The sequence below is a fragment of the Monodelphis domestica genome, chromosome 8 (genome assembly GCF_027887165.1).
Source record: "Monodelphis domestica isolate mMonDom1 chromosome 8, mMonDom1.pri, whole genome shotgun sequence".
Taxonomy (NCBI): Eukaryota; Metazoa; Chordata; class Mammalia; order Didelphimorphia; family Didelphidae; genus Monodelphis; species Monodelphis domestica.
This window is the reverse complement of record NC_077234.1, coordinates 198,594,467-198,608,896: the sequence shown is the minus strand read 5'-3', so window position 1 is coordinate 198,608,896 and position 14,430 is coordinate 198,594,467. Positions and strand designations below refer to the sequence as shown.

The window sequence follows — 14,430 nt, the reverse complement described above, 5'->3', positions numbered from 1 at the left end:
GTATTCTATTCTGGCCAGTTGATTTTAGTTGACTTTATTTGTGGAGTTAGAGTTCCCACTGCAGGGGTTAAAGGCCCTTGCTCAGGGTTTGAGTCCCCAGTTCGGGGTGGTTAGAGGCCACCGGGTTGGAATTTGGAGTGGTTAGAAGCCCCCCGGTTGGAGTTTGGGGGGGGTTAGAGACACCCTGATTGGAATTAGAAAACCCAGTAGACACACTGGAGGAAGAGGTGTGGCCCCAGGGGAACCCCGGCCACACCACTCTGTTTTGGGGACCACTCTCCCCGTGCCCCTTGGGGTGAGTAGAGGAGCACATCCAACCCAAACGTTCATATTTGTTGTGTCTGTCTTGGCTGTCCAGTCCATCACGGATTGCCCCATATGCTTTTGTGTTCACTGCCTTTGCGTATAGCCCACTAACTCCTTTCATCCTACAGGATATTATGGGATAGGGAGAGTCCACCCAGAAGTCCACGCCACTCTCCCTCATGACTACCCATTTCTCTGACTTCAAGGCGAGGGCCCACAATCTCTCCCTGCTCCCTGTCTGTCAAAAGAGTAAACTTGTTACCCTCTGCTCTTCAGAGTGGCCGACATTTGGTCTGGGATGGCCCCGGGGTGGGGGGGGGACCCTCAACTTAGAGGTTATTTCCAAAGTCTGGGCCCAGGTTTTAGATCCCGACCCAGAAGTCCATCCTGGTCAGATTCCTTATATTCTTACCTGGCAAGACCTAGTCCTGGACCCCCATTGTGGCTCCAATCCTTTCGTCCTTCAGATGCCTGTGCTCCCTCAAAGGGAGCCCTTAAGGCCTTGACCCTCTTGAAGGATGTGGGGGAAAAGAGATGCAGGCATGCTGGGACATATTCTGAGCCAGAGGCCTCAGCCCCTCCTGTATTACCAGAGTCGGCCCCTGAGCCTCCAGACCTGACAGCGCCACCCCCGTTTTATTCCCCCTCATGCCCTTACTTGGGGCCGAGAACAAGGCAGAAGGTGGGGGGCCGGCTCATGGCACTCGTAGCCGAGGCAGACAAGGCACCCCTGAACCTCAGGAGCCACCTCCACCACTGCTCTCCCAGTCAGGGTCGTCGGGCCCTCAGTTCCGGGTGGACCTCCAGTATATCAGTAATAGCTATTTTCTTCCAGTGATCTTTATAATTGGGAAAAATTGGCTCTAAATAGATTGGGGGGATAAAACTAATTTCTAATTTGTAATGTTGAATGACCATGTTACACCTTCAATAAGCAAGAGGCATGGTCTATCCATGGCGCCCTAAAATTGTAATACCATCCTCTACTTGGTAGTGGCTGTGCTGGACTTTTCCCTTTTCAGTCTGGGAAGCCTCAGGTGTGGAGACCAAGCCTGAGGTCTGAGCCAGATAGGGAATAGCCAACCCAATTTAGACAAAGGGAAAAGCATGCTCGCAGGCCCCTCCTGTGGGGAAGAGATCAAATTTAAGCAGCCTGAGGGAAAATTCAATTGGGTATTTTTGTTTGTTTGTTATCTCACATGTTGCATAGCTGAGCAACATCAAGGGAAAAAATGAGGAAATTGGCTTTTTGTTACCCTAAATTCTAACACCAGGTGGCAATTGGACATATTTTACAGGAAAGAGGGCATATGGACAGGAGCTCCTTACCTTTTAGTTTTATCCCCTGTTCTCCAAACTCTACTTGGATTTTAAGGCAAGGGCCCGCTGAGAAATCCAGGCAGAGATGATTTTTTAAAAAGGGAAACAAGGAAGCTATCAGTTCATTGATCAGATCTGTCTTCCTCCTCTGCTGCAGGAAGAGGGTTGATTCTGAACAGAAAGACAACTGGTGAGACTCTATACTTTTGGGATTTTCAAACTTTTTTTTCAAACTTTTTAAACTTTAAACTTCTAAAACTAAGGTTTTTTTCAACGTGTAGAACAACGTATTAATTATCTTCTGTTTTGAGGTAAACAGGGATAGATAGAAATCCGGATACATCTCCTTTCCCTGTCTGCTAGCCAGAAGGAAGTAATGCATAAATCTCTCTATTAGAGTTATTTATTGGTATTTTATTTCAAAATTGTGATCATGTATATATGTGGGTTTAGAAAATAACATCTTAATTTTAATTTTGTCGGACAGTAAAGTTTCAGTCTGTATAGGAAAGCCACAGATCCAAGTTTTTTAGCAGTATAGCTTCAAGAAGACTGTGTTCCATCCTTATCTATCTTTCCATCATAAGAGGTTAAAGAAAAAAAATGGGTTTAAGTGTTCAAACTTATCAAAAATGGGTTTTTGTTTAAAATTATCAAATGGTTTTCATCCAGTGTATTAAAGTTGGACTAACTATATTATTACATTTAACTTCTTGGTCTCGAAAATAGATAATCAGCCTGCTTGTCAAAAGTCTTGCTTTAAGGTTTACGATCTTAAAAGGCTTCATTCAAATCACTGAATTTAAAATAAATACTATAATACTTTATGAAATTTTTTGAAATATGTGAGTTGCTACTAAAACATGTGTTTTAAATATTGTTTGGATGTAAACAAAAGCTCATTGTAAACCTGACTGTACCATAGATTTGTTTCGATACTCAGTGGTTATCTCAGTTTGCCAATTTGTACTATAAACTGAAATTTATAACTGATGATTGCTATGCTAAAGATACAGTGTTTCAATGATGTAATCCTCTACATCAGAATTCTTTTGGGTTAGTGATTAGCAACTGAAGTAATACCAACAGAATGTTTGTTTGGCTTCTGATGATAAAAGCAAGTCAGAAAAGGTAGAGAAGGTATGTTGGGTTTGAATTCAGAAGAAAGAGGAACTTTGCTCTAAAGTCCATAAAGCTTGAGTATGTGGGTTTGTGAAGGAAGGATGGGAGTTGTGTTCTGCTTTTTAAGCAGAGGGGTTTTTGAAGGAAGAGAGAGAGAGAGAGAGAGAGAGAGAGAGAGAGAGAGAGAGAGAGAGAGAGAGAGAGAGAGAGAGAGAGAGAGAGAGAGAGAGAGAGAGAGAAGGTGAAAGAGAACAGATAGAGATGTTCTGCTCTCATAATTGGATCTTTAACTTAAGGATAATATCTAGAATTGATGTATGTGGTTTTGGAAAATCACAAATAATTCTGGAATTTTTCTGAAATTTCCTTAGAGAGATTCCTGACTGATCTTGTCTTAGTTCCTTCAGATGGCCTAAGGCCAGGATATGATCTAGCCCTGATTTGTATTTACCATAGAGCTAATGAATTCAACATTCCTGTTCAGGTTTTGTGACTAAATTGTGATGAATTAATTATTGCCAAAATATGCAAGAATAACTGCTACAATGTAGACTCATAGGCTTTAAGGAATCCTTAGAGATAGTAAATGATCAGAAAAGCTTGTTTGAGGTATATGGAAATTCTTATTTGCTGATAAGCAGAACTTCTTTGTGCTGAAATGGGTAAGACTTGTCTTTTAAGGCAAAGGGGAAAAAAAGGCTCCTGGGATCCAATGGCGATGAAGTAGTCAGTCTAAAGAGAGAGAAAGTCCTAGGATGGTTGTAGAAGGCAACCCAAGGCTCACCTTGGACTGGACTTTCATGACCATGTAGGCTGCTAATCCTTGAGTGAAACAATAATGGCATGAGCCAGTGACAGCCTTGACTTGTACATGAAGCCACTCACTGTGCCCTTTGAGGAAATATTTTCCCTGTCTGCCTTTTCCTTTGTGACAAATTCCCATAATCAGAACATAATGCAAATTGTAAAATTAAGGTTTCCATTTCCCCAAACAACCTATTAGGTTAATAATAGAAAATTCTTAAATTGTTAGGGAATATACTTTGAGAAGTAGGCGAGGTTTATTAATAAATGGCTTGTATTTGCAGCCTTAATTTACCACACTTAAAGTTTGGATCTTGAACTTGGAAATACGACACAAAGCCTTCTGAATTTTCCCCAGAATCTGGGGTAAAAGAAATTCATCTGTAAAATATTGTTACTCAGGTGTTTATATATGTTTATACTTAATGTGTGCTTTGCAAAAGGATATTCTTTAATAGAAACATCACATACCAATCAGGAATCCAATTTCCTAAAGGGATCCATTCCTGTCAGAAGATGATTTCTGAAGAAGTCTGTTGGCTAAGATACCGAAATGCAAATGTTTAATATCAAGTTCTATTGTATTAATTTTCTTTGTTTATATCTGTTGATCTAGTTTTTGCCCCAGTCCTGGTTTCTACACTTCTATCGTAGGGGCTGACTCTCCTCCTTGTGACTTGTTTGCCAATCAGGGGAAGCAGTCACTGGACTTCAGATCTTCAGATCTGAATACTTCAGATCTCCAAGCAGGTCCCCACCTACCTAGTATAAGGATAATTTAGGGTCGTGACCTAATCTAAGTTTGATTTTTGGTCGCTAGGGGATATCCCAAATAAAATACCCAAGTCAGCTTGGAAATCTATGGTGGCTTAATCAATATAGAGGGAGGAAATCAAGGAGAAGAGAAAGGGAAAGGGTATAGGATTTCTCCCACCTAGCCTGTGCCAGGGGAATTCAAAGTCCTCCACCACAAGGTCTCTGAAGAAGATTAGAGGCTTCTAAGTGGATAGTGTTTGGAAGGTAAAGGAGGAAAAATCAGCCTAAACTCCAAGAGAGCTCAGAGAAGATGTCTCACCTGAACTAGGTTACTAGGCTTCCTCCAGTATGGTATCAAGGAAAACTCACCGCTAAACCGGACAATAACTGCCGCCATGCCAAGATGCTGAAAGGCTCAGCATGCTGCCACCAGCCACTTCTCTGCTGCAAAAGAGGCTGGAGAGAGGAAGTGAAATATATAGATGGTTTTATATCACTTTTCTGTGTCTCACCTGTGCCAATGGTAGCTTAAGCTTGACTTAAGACAGCCCAGGGGTCTGTCAGCTGTTTCTGATTTGTCATTTGCTAGCATATGTCTATCATAGGCCATCCTCCTAGATACTTAATCCTTAAGTATTGACATTCCTGTAGACAATGTAGACATTCCTGATTTTGTTAGACTAAGTAGGGTGGAGTAATCTAAAGTTCATACTAGGACCCAGACATTCACTTAGGACATGCCCCTAAAGACCCTATGCCTACAGCCTTTCCCTCCCTGTCCTGGCTACTCCCCTGTGGGATATGTGGACCTTGCATTTGTAGCCTTGTCACTTCTCTAGTTTCTTCTAGGGTAAAAGCACTCATGGGAGTCACCCAGTAGTGACCAGATGTCACTACAACCTCTGCAACCATCCCAGCCTGAATCCCTGGACATTGCCTACAGTCAATACCTCTCTCTCCTGACAATAGGCAGGGACAGCTCTACAACCATTCTCAGCTCTGAAGAAGCTACAGAAAATTGAGACCATCACACCTTTTCCCTTACATATTTGGAGAGGGGGGAGAAGACATGGGCATTGCACCCCCAGAAACAGGCAAACAATTATCAGGGAAATTCCTTTTCTCCCTCAAATCCTAGTGACTCCTAGCCTAAAACATCTAATGACCCCTATAGGACCCTGAGATGATTGTCCTCCTTTGATCCTCCTTTATATTTAAGATGAACAGAGAAATACACTTCCAGGCTACACCTCGATTCTATCAGACTGTATCTTAGACAGCTGTCTGTTTCCTAAAACCAAAGAATCTTTTATGAGGATCATTCTCTATGTCTCTAGGCAGACCCCAGGCAGATAACCAAACCCCTGACTGAAAGAAAAGAGACCCCATTATGGCCATAACATTGGCTGCTATCTTTATCCTGGTTGGGTTGGGACAGGTATAGCTTCCCTTGCCCTATACCACCAGGGTCTGGTGGCACTTAGAGCAGCAGTAGATGAGGATCTCACTAGGATTGAGGCTTCTATCACCCACCTTGAAAAATCTCTTACCTCCCTATCAGAGGTGGCACTCCAAAATGGGAGAGGCCTGGACCTCTTATTTCTGCTGCAAGGTGGCCTCTGTGTGGCCTTAAAAGAAGAATATTGCTTTTATGCTGATCCTACGGGGGGATAGTTAAGGACTCTATGTCCCAAACTCCAAGAAGGCCTCACCAAATGCCAAAAGGAGTGGGAGTCACAAGAATTGTGGCATAAACAAAATTTTCACCATTCTCCCTGGCTGACAACCCTCATATCTACGTTATTAGGTCCCCTGATCCTCTTCCTTCTTTTAACCTTTGGCCCATACATTCTTAATCGCCTAGTAGCCTTTGTCAAGGATTGCATTAATACCATCCAGCTAATGGTCCTTTGCCAGCATTATCAAACCCTGACTCCTATGGAATCCCCTTGTGATGATACGGTCACATGAGGAAGTTTCTCATGTACAGCAGAAAAGTGGGGAATGAAGAACCAGCTCCTATTCTCTTCCATGACCCTCTTGCCCCTAGAGCCTCTGCAGGCAAGTTAATGAAGAACCAGTTACCACACCCTGGAATATGCTAGGAACTGATAATGACCCCAACCCCAGGAATTCCTGTGCACTCCCCCCACCACAGAAATTCCTGTTCACTCCAGTATAAAAGACCTGCAAGCCCCAGAATCAGCACTTGAGCCATTTTTTAGAGTGCTGAGCCCAAGGGGAAGTTTGTTTAATAAACTCCCTCCTGTGTGTTACATTGTTAGTTATTGTTTCATCCTTGGGATTAATTCAAGGGGCACTTCAACAAGAGTGTTGGGGAATGGCAATGAATTTGATTCAACAGGGAAATCAGGACATAGAGGAATGAAGATGTTTAAAGAGTAAGGTACTCAAAGGAAAAAATAAAATGCTAATGATAAAAATGAAAGTCACTATTTACATATGGCACCTACCATGTGTCATGCTCTTTATACTATTATCTCATGTGATCCTCATAGTGAAGTGGGGAACTTCATATAATGAGTCCAGACACCCAGAAGTTCAATGAAGTAGGTCTGGGACTCAGAAAGAAATACTCTTAAGAGTTTTAGGGACCAGGAGAAACTTCTCAGAAAGAGATGTTACAGAAAAGACTGAATCCAAGAGGTCAAGGTGAACATGGAGAACATATTCCAAGCAGTGGAGACAACTAAAGGAAAGGCAGAGTTAAAAGATGGAGGATCTAAACCAAGACTCAGCCAAGAGGTCAGTATCACAGGGTCAGAGACAGAGTAGAGTGGAGTTGTTGTGGGAGAAACACACCCAAGTTTGTGGCAGGATCTCGGCTCAAGAATGGGAGACTCGAATCAAATAGAAAAGAATTTTATTTGAAAAAGAAGTAATTTGGGGGGGTACAAGAATTGGTGAAATAGTCTGGGGGCTGATCAGTGGCCTTAAGGCTGATGGAGAAGCCTAGGGGATAGTAGAGTAGTCTCTTAGGAGCTGATAATATGGAGTAGCTCTCCACTATAGAGTGGCAGCTTCATGTGTGGAGTAGTAGCCCCAGTTGTAAAATAGCAGCTTCTCAGTTCTGTGGATGAGGGTTGGCATGTTTGTAAAAGTCAGGGAGCTTCTCATCATGTCTCATTCCAGAGAAAACTACCTTCCCTGAAAATCCCAGAAGGCAGCCATGGCCAAATTCAGATGGAGGATGTTGTAGGGAATAAGGAGCATGCAAAAATTTGTAGGATACTTCTGGAATTCCAGGTTCCCTAAGGCACACCTTCCTTGTTCCCTATTATCCACCTTGTCATCATTGGTCAGTGGGGGAGAAATCTCCCTGCCCTTCTGGAATGAGAATATGGCAAAGGGTGAGAGGGCAGTGATACATTAGAGGACAACTATAGGTCATGAATTATATCTTACAATATGAGTACTTTAGCTCTCAAAGTACAATTAGGCACAAAGATAATGCCCAGTATAGACTATTTAAAATTCAGTACATAGAATGTGTAATTGATCAATCTTCATTTCATGTTTGACTAATGCATAAATTATAGGTTTTGCAGTTGATGTTTAACCAGTGCTAATTAGGGAGAAATGCCAGATTTCAGAATCTCAGGGTCCCTTTCCTATTATTATCTTTCATTGTTTGCTATCAGCCCACATCAAAGTAAGTGGAAAAAGTCTAGAAGGTAGTTTTAATCTTGGAGGAAGCCTGGTGGTTGAGGTCTCTGAACTTCCCTTAGCGTAGGCTAGGTTGGGAAAATTCTTATACCACTTTCTCTCTGTTCTTCTTCTTAATTCCTTCCCTCTATATTAATTAAAGCACCATAAAATTTCTAAACTGATGAGTATTATTATTGGGTTTTGAATTAATCCCTGGCGACCAATTAAATTTATATTCAGTTAAAAAAAACACTAAATTTACCCCCTTACAAAACAGAGCCCCAAAGAGCTCCCAGGTTCAGCATCAGCATATCTCATTAAGCCCCTAGAAAAGGGAAGAGAGGAGCAGAGACTTCTAACCAGAGTTCCCTTAGAGCTCAGGAGCAAAGGACTGCTGTTCAGGCAAGCTTAGGGTTTCCCCAGACAGGTTGGTCCTGATTCAAGCCCTGGAAAGTTGGGAAACGGGAAGGATAGAGGCATCAATGAGGGGATACTTTTGGGGGTCCTGAAAGGTGTCCCACCTCAGGGTGTGTCTTCCAGGGCCCCAGGTGCACACCTTCCCCCTAGGCCTGACTCCTGGATAAGCTCCCACCCCTTCCTCTTTTCCAGCTTCCTGATCACTTCCCTCAATGTCAACCTTACCAGATTGATCATTGGGTGACCCTTTCCCAAACTTCAGGCCTTGCTCATAGGGACCCACAAGTGCCCCTTTCTGCCTCCCCTTCAGGACCCAGGCTGTGGGCTCCCTGGCACTAGTTTCCCTTTAGAGATTCCAAGCCAACCCTAACCCTAACCTTCTACCAGAGGGTCCCAAGCATCCTCCCTAGCTCCTAGGGAGACCTCAGCATCTAGTCATCCTGTTTCCTCAGGCTCAGGTGCCTCCCTGAGATCCATCCTGGGGAAGAAGGTAAAGCCAGGACAGAGTTCCTCCAGTCTCTGTCTGTAGGAGAAGCTGGGATGGCTGGGAGGAAATTTCTGCTTCTTCAGCCTTGGTTGTCCTCCTTCCAATTCAGGCCTTCGCTTTCTGGGAAGGAGACAAGACCAGATCCTACTCACCTCGGAGTGCTCTGAGTCCTTTGTGTGACCTCTGGGAGATTCAGGCAGAGGACTGACTCAGATGGTCCAAAGAAATGGTAGAGAACTCTAGTGTCTACCCAGAAAACCTCAAAGGAAGTCAAGAAGAGTTACCAAAGGGAGAATAGATGGGTCCATGGTGGAGGGGGCTTCTAGGAGGACAGAGCTCTGCCTCAGGAGCCATGGAGACTCTGACTGGACTGATCCCATATGGAATCCCAAGGTGCTGCTGCCTCTTGGGTGTCTGGGAGGAAGTGAGAAGTCAGAAGAGGAGTTAAGAGAGGAAGGGGATTAATCTGCCCCTTCAGACTCTCTTCTCTTGCCAAGCTGCCCTTCCTTTGGGCTTCCTCCCTCTCTCTGTTGGTAGCAAGTTCTCCCCTGAGGGCAGACCTGGCCCTTGGTCACTCCTGTGGCCCCTTACCCTGTGTATATCCCTGTAGGGCAGGCTCAGGCCTAGGAAGAGAAGGGAAACCTTCTCCCCTCTGGGTCCCTTATCCCTCCCCAGTTCAGGGTGCAGAGGCCCAGGGCCTGGCCCAAGGAGGAATTGGTGCTGATCCAGATCCCAAGCTGGGAGGGAAATCAGGGCAGCTTACTTCTCAGGTTCCACCAAGAATAACTGGCCCAGAGAGTGAGCCCAAAGGCAGAGAGGTAGATGGGCTTTTCTACACTGGGGGAAATAGGAGAAGGACTATCCCAGGGGCTCCATGCCATCTCCTGCTGCTCAGTAGGGCAGAGAAGTCAGACATTCCCTGGGCCAAGGAAGGCCTGTTAGTGGCACGGTCATTGTACCCCCAGAAACTCAGGCAAACTATTATAAAGGGAAATTCCCCTTCCTCATGTCATGAGGGGGAAATTGTAGCAGTCAGTAGAGAAAACAAGGAGACAGAGGATTCTTCAGCATCATGTCCAGCCTGCCAGCTCCTCCTCTGATGGTGAGAGAGTCTGGAGTCAGACAGGTGAACTGAATTATATTGAGGTTTCAAGGAAGGGAGGATGTGGGATTGTCAATCAAACAGGTGGTATGATAGAAACATTAGCATCATATTGGCAATCAACAAGACAAAAGAACCCAACATAATGGCCTAGATAGTGCCCAGACCAGAAGCTCATTTGGAAGCCCTGCTTCCTCTATAACCCTGGCATCATCTCATACAATTGCTGAATGAGTGTCTTTGCCATTACAAAGAAGCTATAGAAATTGCATGCCAGCCTTCCAGACTGCAGACATGGGGAGAGGTTGGAGTTCCACAAAGTTTGAGCCCCAATTCAATTCAAGGATTCAAAAATCAGTCATGTGAAATATTAGAAATATAATCTTAAGTCTGGTCCATGAGCACTTTGCTCATTAGAGTCAGCTTTTGAATACATCTTTAATACTTTCATGATTTGTTATAACTGAAACCCTACGTAAATTACATTTTCCCTAGATTTTGTTTTTGTATTTGATATCTAATATCAATCTGAAGTTGCTTCTGTGAGGTTTGACTAGAGAAACTTCTGTGGACTAAAGTGTAGAGTTCCCCCTCTCTGATGTGAGATGCCGAGCCTGACATTGCTGCTGTTTCCAGAAAATCTCTGTTCTCTGTATTCTCATAAAGCAGGGTCTCAGCATTTCCTGTAGGCTGTGAAGAAGCTAAGACAACCTGACCTTGTGCCATTTACTGAATTGATTTTCTCTTGTGAAGGAAGTGGGGGGCTTGGGGGAACAAGGGGTGAGTTGTAGAAACACTGTCCATCTTGTGACTCAGTCCTGGAGCTGGCTCAGTTCCCTTCTGTTCAGTTGTGTGCCTTGTCCAAATTCTGTCTCATAAGTAAAGTTTATTCTATAGGGAGAATTGAAAGAAAGCTGAATTACATGATTTGAACGTTACCCTGCCTCACTGGGAAACTGAACCATTTGTACCTGCTGTTTAAAGCATCAGCTAAGGCCCATGATTAGGTTGACCAGATACACACACAGTGAGATCCTGAGATTGATGTAAGGAGTTTTCTCCTAATTGCACATCACTGGCATTCAATGATTCTGATCTGCAAACTGGGTCCATATGGATCAATCAGTTATTGTTTACTTGTTCCTTTGATTGTTTACAGATATTGGGAAAGTGTGGGACCCCTTTTGAGGGAATTCCATCTGTTCCTCTTCCCCCTCCCACCTTGGCAAGTGCCTAATCTTTTCTCCAGGTAGAAAACAGATGACCCAGTATTGGATTGATTCCTTTTCATTCACTGGTCTTAATTTAATTCATCTGTTTTATGGTATGTAAGTCTCCACCCCCCAATTTTGAGGTCAAGCCCTAAGTCCAGGAAAGGGCCTGGTCCTTATTGGTTAGGCACTTGGCATACATTGTTTTAATAAACTGATGTGCCCAGAAGATCAGAGCTTTGATTCCTGAGTCATTTCATCTTTCCCTTGTCACAGTTAACCTCTTTACGTTCTTCTACATTTGCCTGGAAATCTAGTCCTTGCATCAAAGCTATCCCAGTCCTCCAAGTGCCACAAAGGACCCCCAAACCTCCACCCTAGGTTTCAGCCTTTCCCAACTCAAGACAAATAGATTGCAGGCACCAAGTCTCTCTGGCCTCAGTGTCCCCTTCTCCCTTCACCCATATGAACATCTATCAGTGCAATCCCCTTCCACTTTTAAGGTAAGGCTTCCTTCCTTTCGCCATCCTTTCAGGCTTTGCCCCCTCCTTCATACCTTGTCCCCTGTATGCTCTTCTCTTTCTGAGATGATAGTGTTACAGAATTTTCTATTTAGCCAGGTGAGAAGAAACCACAAGTCACTTAGAGTAAGGAAGGAAAGAGATTTATTTTGCTCAGTCCAAGAAGGAATTGTTCCTCAAAATTCTGAACTGGAGCTTTAGGGCTCTATTTTATAAAAAATCAGGGGGGAATTGTTCCACAGGTTACATGATACATATATGGACATGATGGACATAGGCAAGGACAGACACAAAGGGGTCAGGAAGACTTGCAGAGTCCTTAGTATGGTGCAGATGGGACAAGTTCTGAACATCAATCCATCATGGATTGGTCAGGTTACAGCATGGGAAGTAACAGTGCCCTGTGAAGTAGAACTTGCTCTGTTATGGAGTTCCAGCAGGTGAAGGGGAAGGAGGGGCTATTAGTCACTCAGTTTGTAGCAAGTTTCTGGGTGTGTCAGCCTTACAAAGCCAGCCCTTCAAGCATCAGAGGGTCCCTAAGGACCTGAAGATTTTCCATTAAAATAGAGACCACTTCCTCAGTTTTTATTCTACTCATCCTGTCTGCAACCTTTGATGTTTTTGGCCCACTCTCTCCTCCTGGATATTCTCTTCTCTCTAGGGTTTTAGGACACAGCTCTCTCCTGCTTTAGCTCCTACCTCTCCGACCTCTCTTTCTCTGTCTTTGATGGCTCCTCCTCTACATCAGTCCTTGTGACAGTAGGGCTAGGGTTAGGGTGAGGGAGCTCCTGCAGCCCTGTCTTTGGCCCTCTACTCTTCTCCCTCTGGACTTCTTTACTTGGTGATCTCATCAGCTACCAGGGATGCAATCACCATCTCTCTGCTGATGAGTCTCAGATCTCCATTTTCTGTGCTGACTTCCAGTCTTGCATCTCTAATTTCCTTACAGGAATTTCACACTAGAGAGCCAGTAGACATCTTGAGCTCAATGTGTCTAAAACAGAAATTATTCTCTCTCACCTAGACAGAACCCCACCTTCTCTATAGCTGTATCCTTCTTGTCCCTCGGGCTCAGAACCTAGGAGCTACTCATACCTCCTCACTGTCTCTTCCCCACATATTCAATATGGTGCCAAGACCTGTCAGTTTGACCTTTGCAACATCTCTTCAATGTGCCCCCTTCTGTCCTGTGTCACTGCCATCATCCTGGGGGGGGGGCACATCACCTCCCTCCTGGACTATTAAGACAACCTGCTACTGGGTCTTCTCCCACAAGGTTCTCCCCACTCCAAGGCCTCCTCCATTCAGCCACTAGAGTGACTTTCTTACAATGCAGTACTGACCATGTGACTGCAGTATTTCATGAACCCTAGTGGTTCCCTATTCCCTTCCGGATCATTTATAAAACATTCTGTTTGGTGTTCAAAGCCTTTCTTTCCAGTCTTCTTATACATTACTCCCCAGACAGTATTCTTGGATCCAAGGACCCTGACCTAGATTTCTTCACCTGCAGACTTTTAAAATATCCCTCATGTTTGTCTTAGAATAGATACTAAGCATTTGTTGGGAGGCAGAAGATGGGTAAAAGACAGGGAATTGGGAGTAAGAGGCTTACCCAGGATCACATAGTTAGCAAATGTCTAAAGTAAGATTTGAACCCAGTACCTCCTATCTCTTATTCTAGTTCTCTATTCACAATGCCATCTAACTGTCCCAAAATGGAAAAGGGTGATTTTTTTTAACCCTTACCTTGCATCTCAGGATCAATTCTAAGACAAAAGAGAGACAAGGACTAGGAAGTCAGGATTAAGTGACTGGCACAGGATTACTCAGCTAAGTGTCTAAGGTCACGTTTGAACCCAGGTCCTCCTGACTCCAGATCTGGCACTCTATCTACTGTGTCACCTGGCTGCCTCTAGCTATAGGCATTTTCAATGACTTTATTCCATGTCTGGAATATTTTTCCTCCACGGTCCCCAACTGAAGACTAAAAACTGCAGGAAAACCTAACCTCATCCCTCTTAGTCAGAATGTCTTCATTCTTTCCATTCTTCCCTATTTCTCTTAGACAGGGCTTGCTTTGTGTCCACATGTGCTTGCATATTGTCTCCCTCCCTCACTGCACTGAGCTGCTGGAGGGATGAAAAGAGTTCTATGTGGAGAAAAGGTGCCAAAATCAGGGATCTGGTGAAGAAATCAATCAGAAGACCCAAAAAAGTAGATCCATGTGAGTAATAAAATGTTTGGAGTTTCCCATGAAAAGAGGTTTAGAGCTCATTGCCTCACCCTGTGGTGGGGCTGGATAAATGTGGGAGGTCTGAGACAGAAAGAGGTTTGATGTAGCATCTGCTGAGTGTGAGTCAGGGAATCAACTAAAGATCAGTTATTAGTCCCTAACAGGTCTGCCTCTTAGGCAACCTCTCCTTCCTATGGGCCATCAGCAGACCTCTTTCACTCATTCCCTTGACTCTTGTTCTTTGAATTTTCTAGAGTTCTAGATGTGTATTTGGATCATTTCTTTCTCCTAAGAGCCAATATTCCCCCCCTGAATTAGCTGAAAGAAAACCCAAATTGATGAAATCTTTCTTTTTAATTGAATAAAGGAACTTTCCCCTCTATATCATAATTAACTTTTATTTTGTGGATTGATGTATACTAAGAAATACATGTCTTATACAAATTAAAGCAATTATAAAGTAACAACTTTGGCTGTGA

The 14,430-nt window shown here is 43.8% G+C and overlaps 1 long non-coding RNA gene across 1 annotated transcript in view; it reads left to right on the top strand.

Moving 5' to 3' along the window:
- The window catches only part of LOC130455846 (uncharacterized), a 41,250-nt gene that overhangs the window by 656 nt on the left and 26,164 nt on the right, over positions 1-14,430 (top strand). The window lies entirely within an intron of this gene.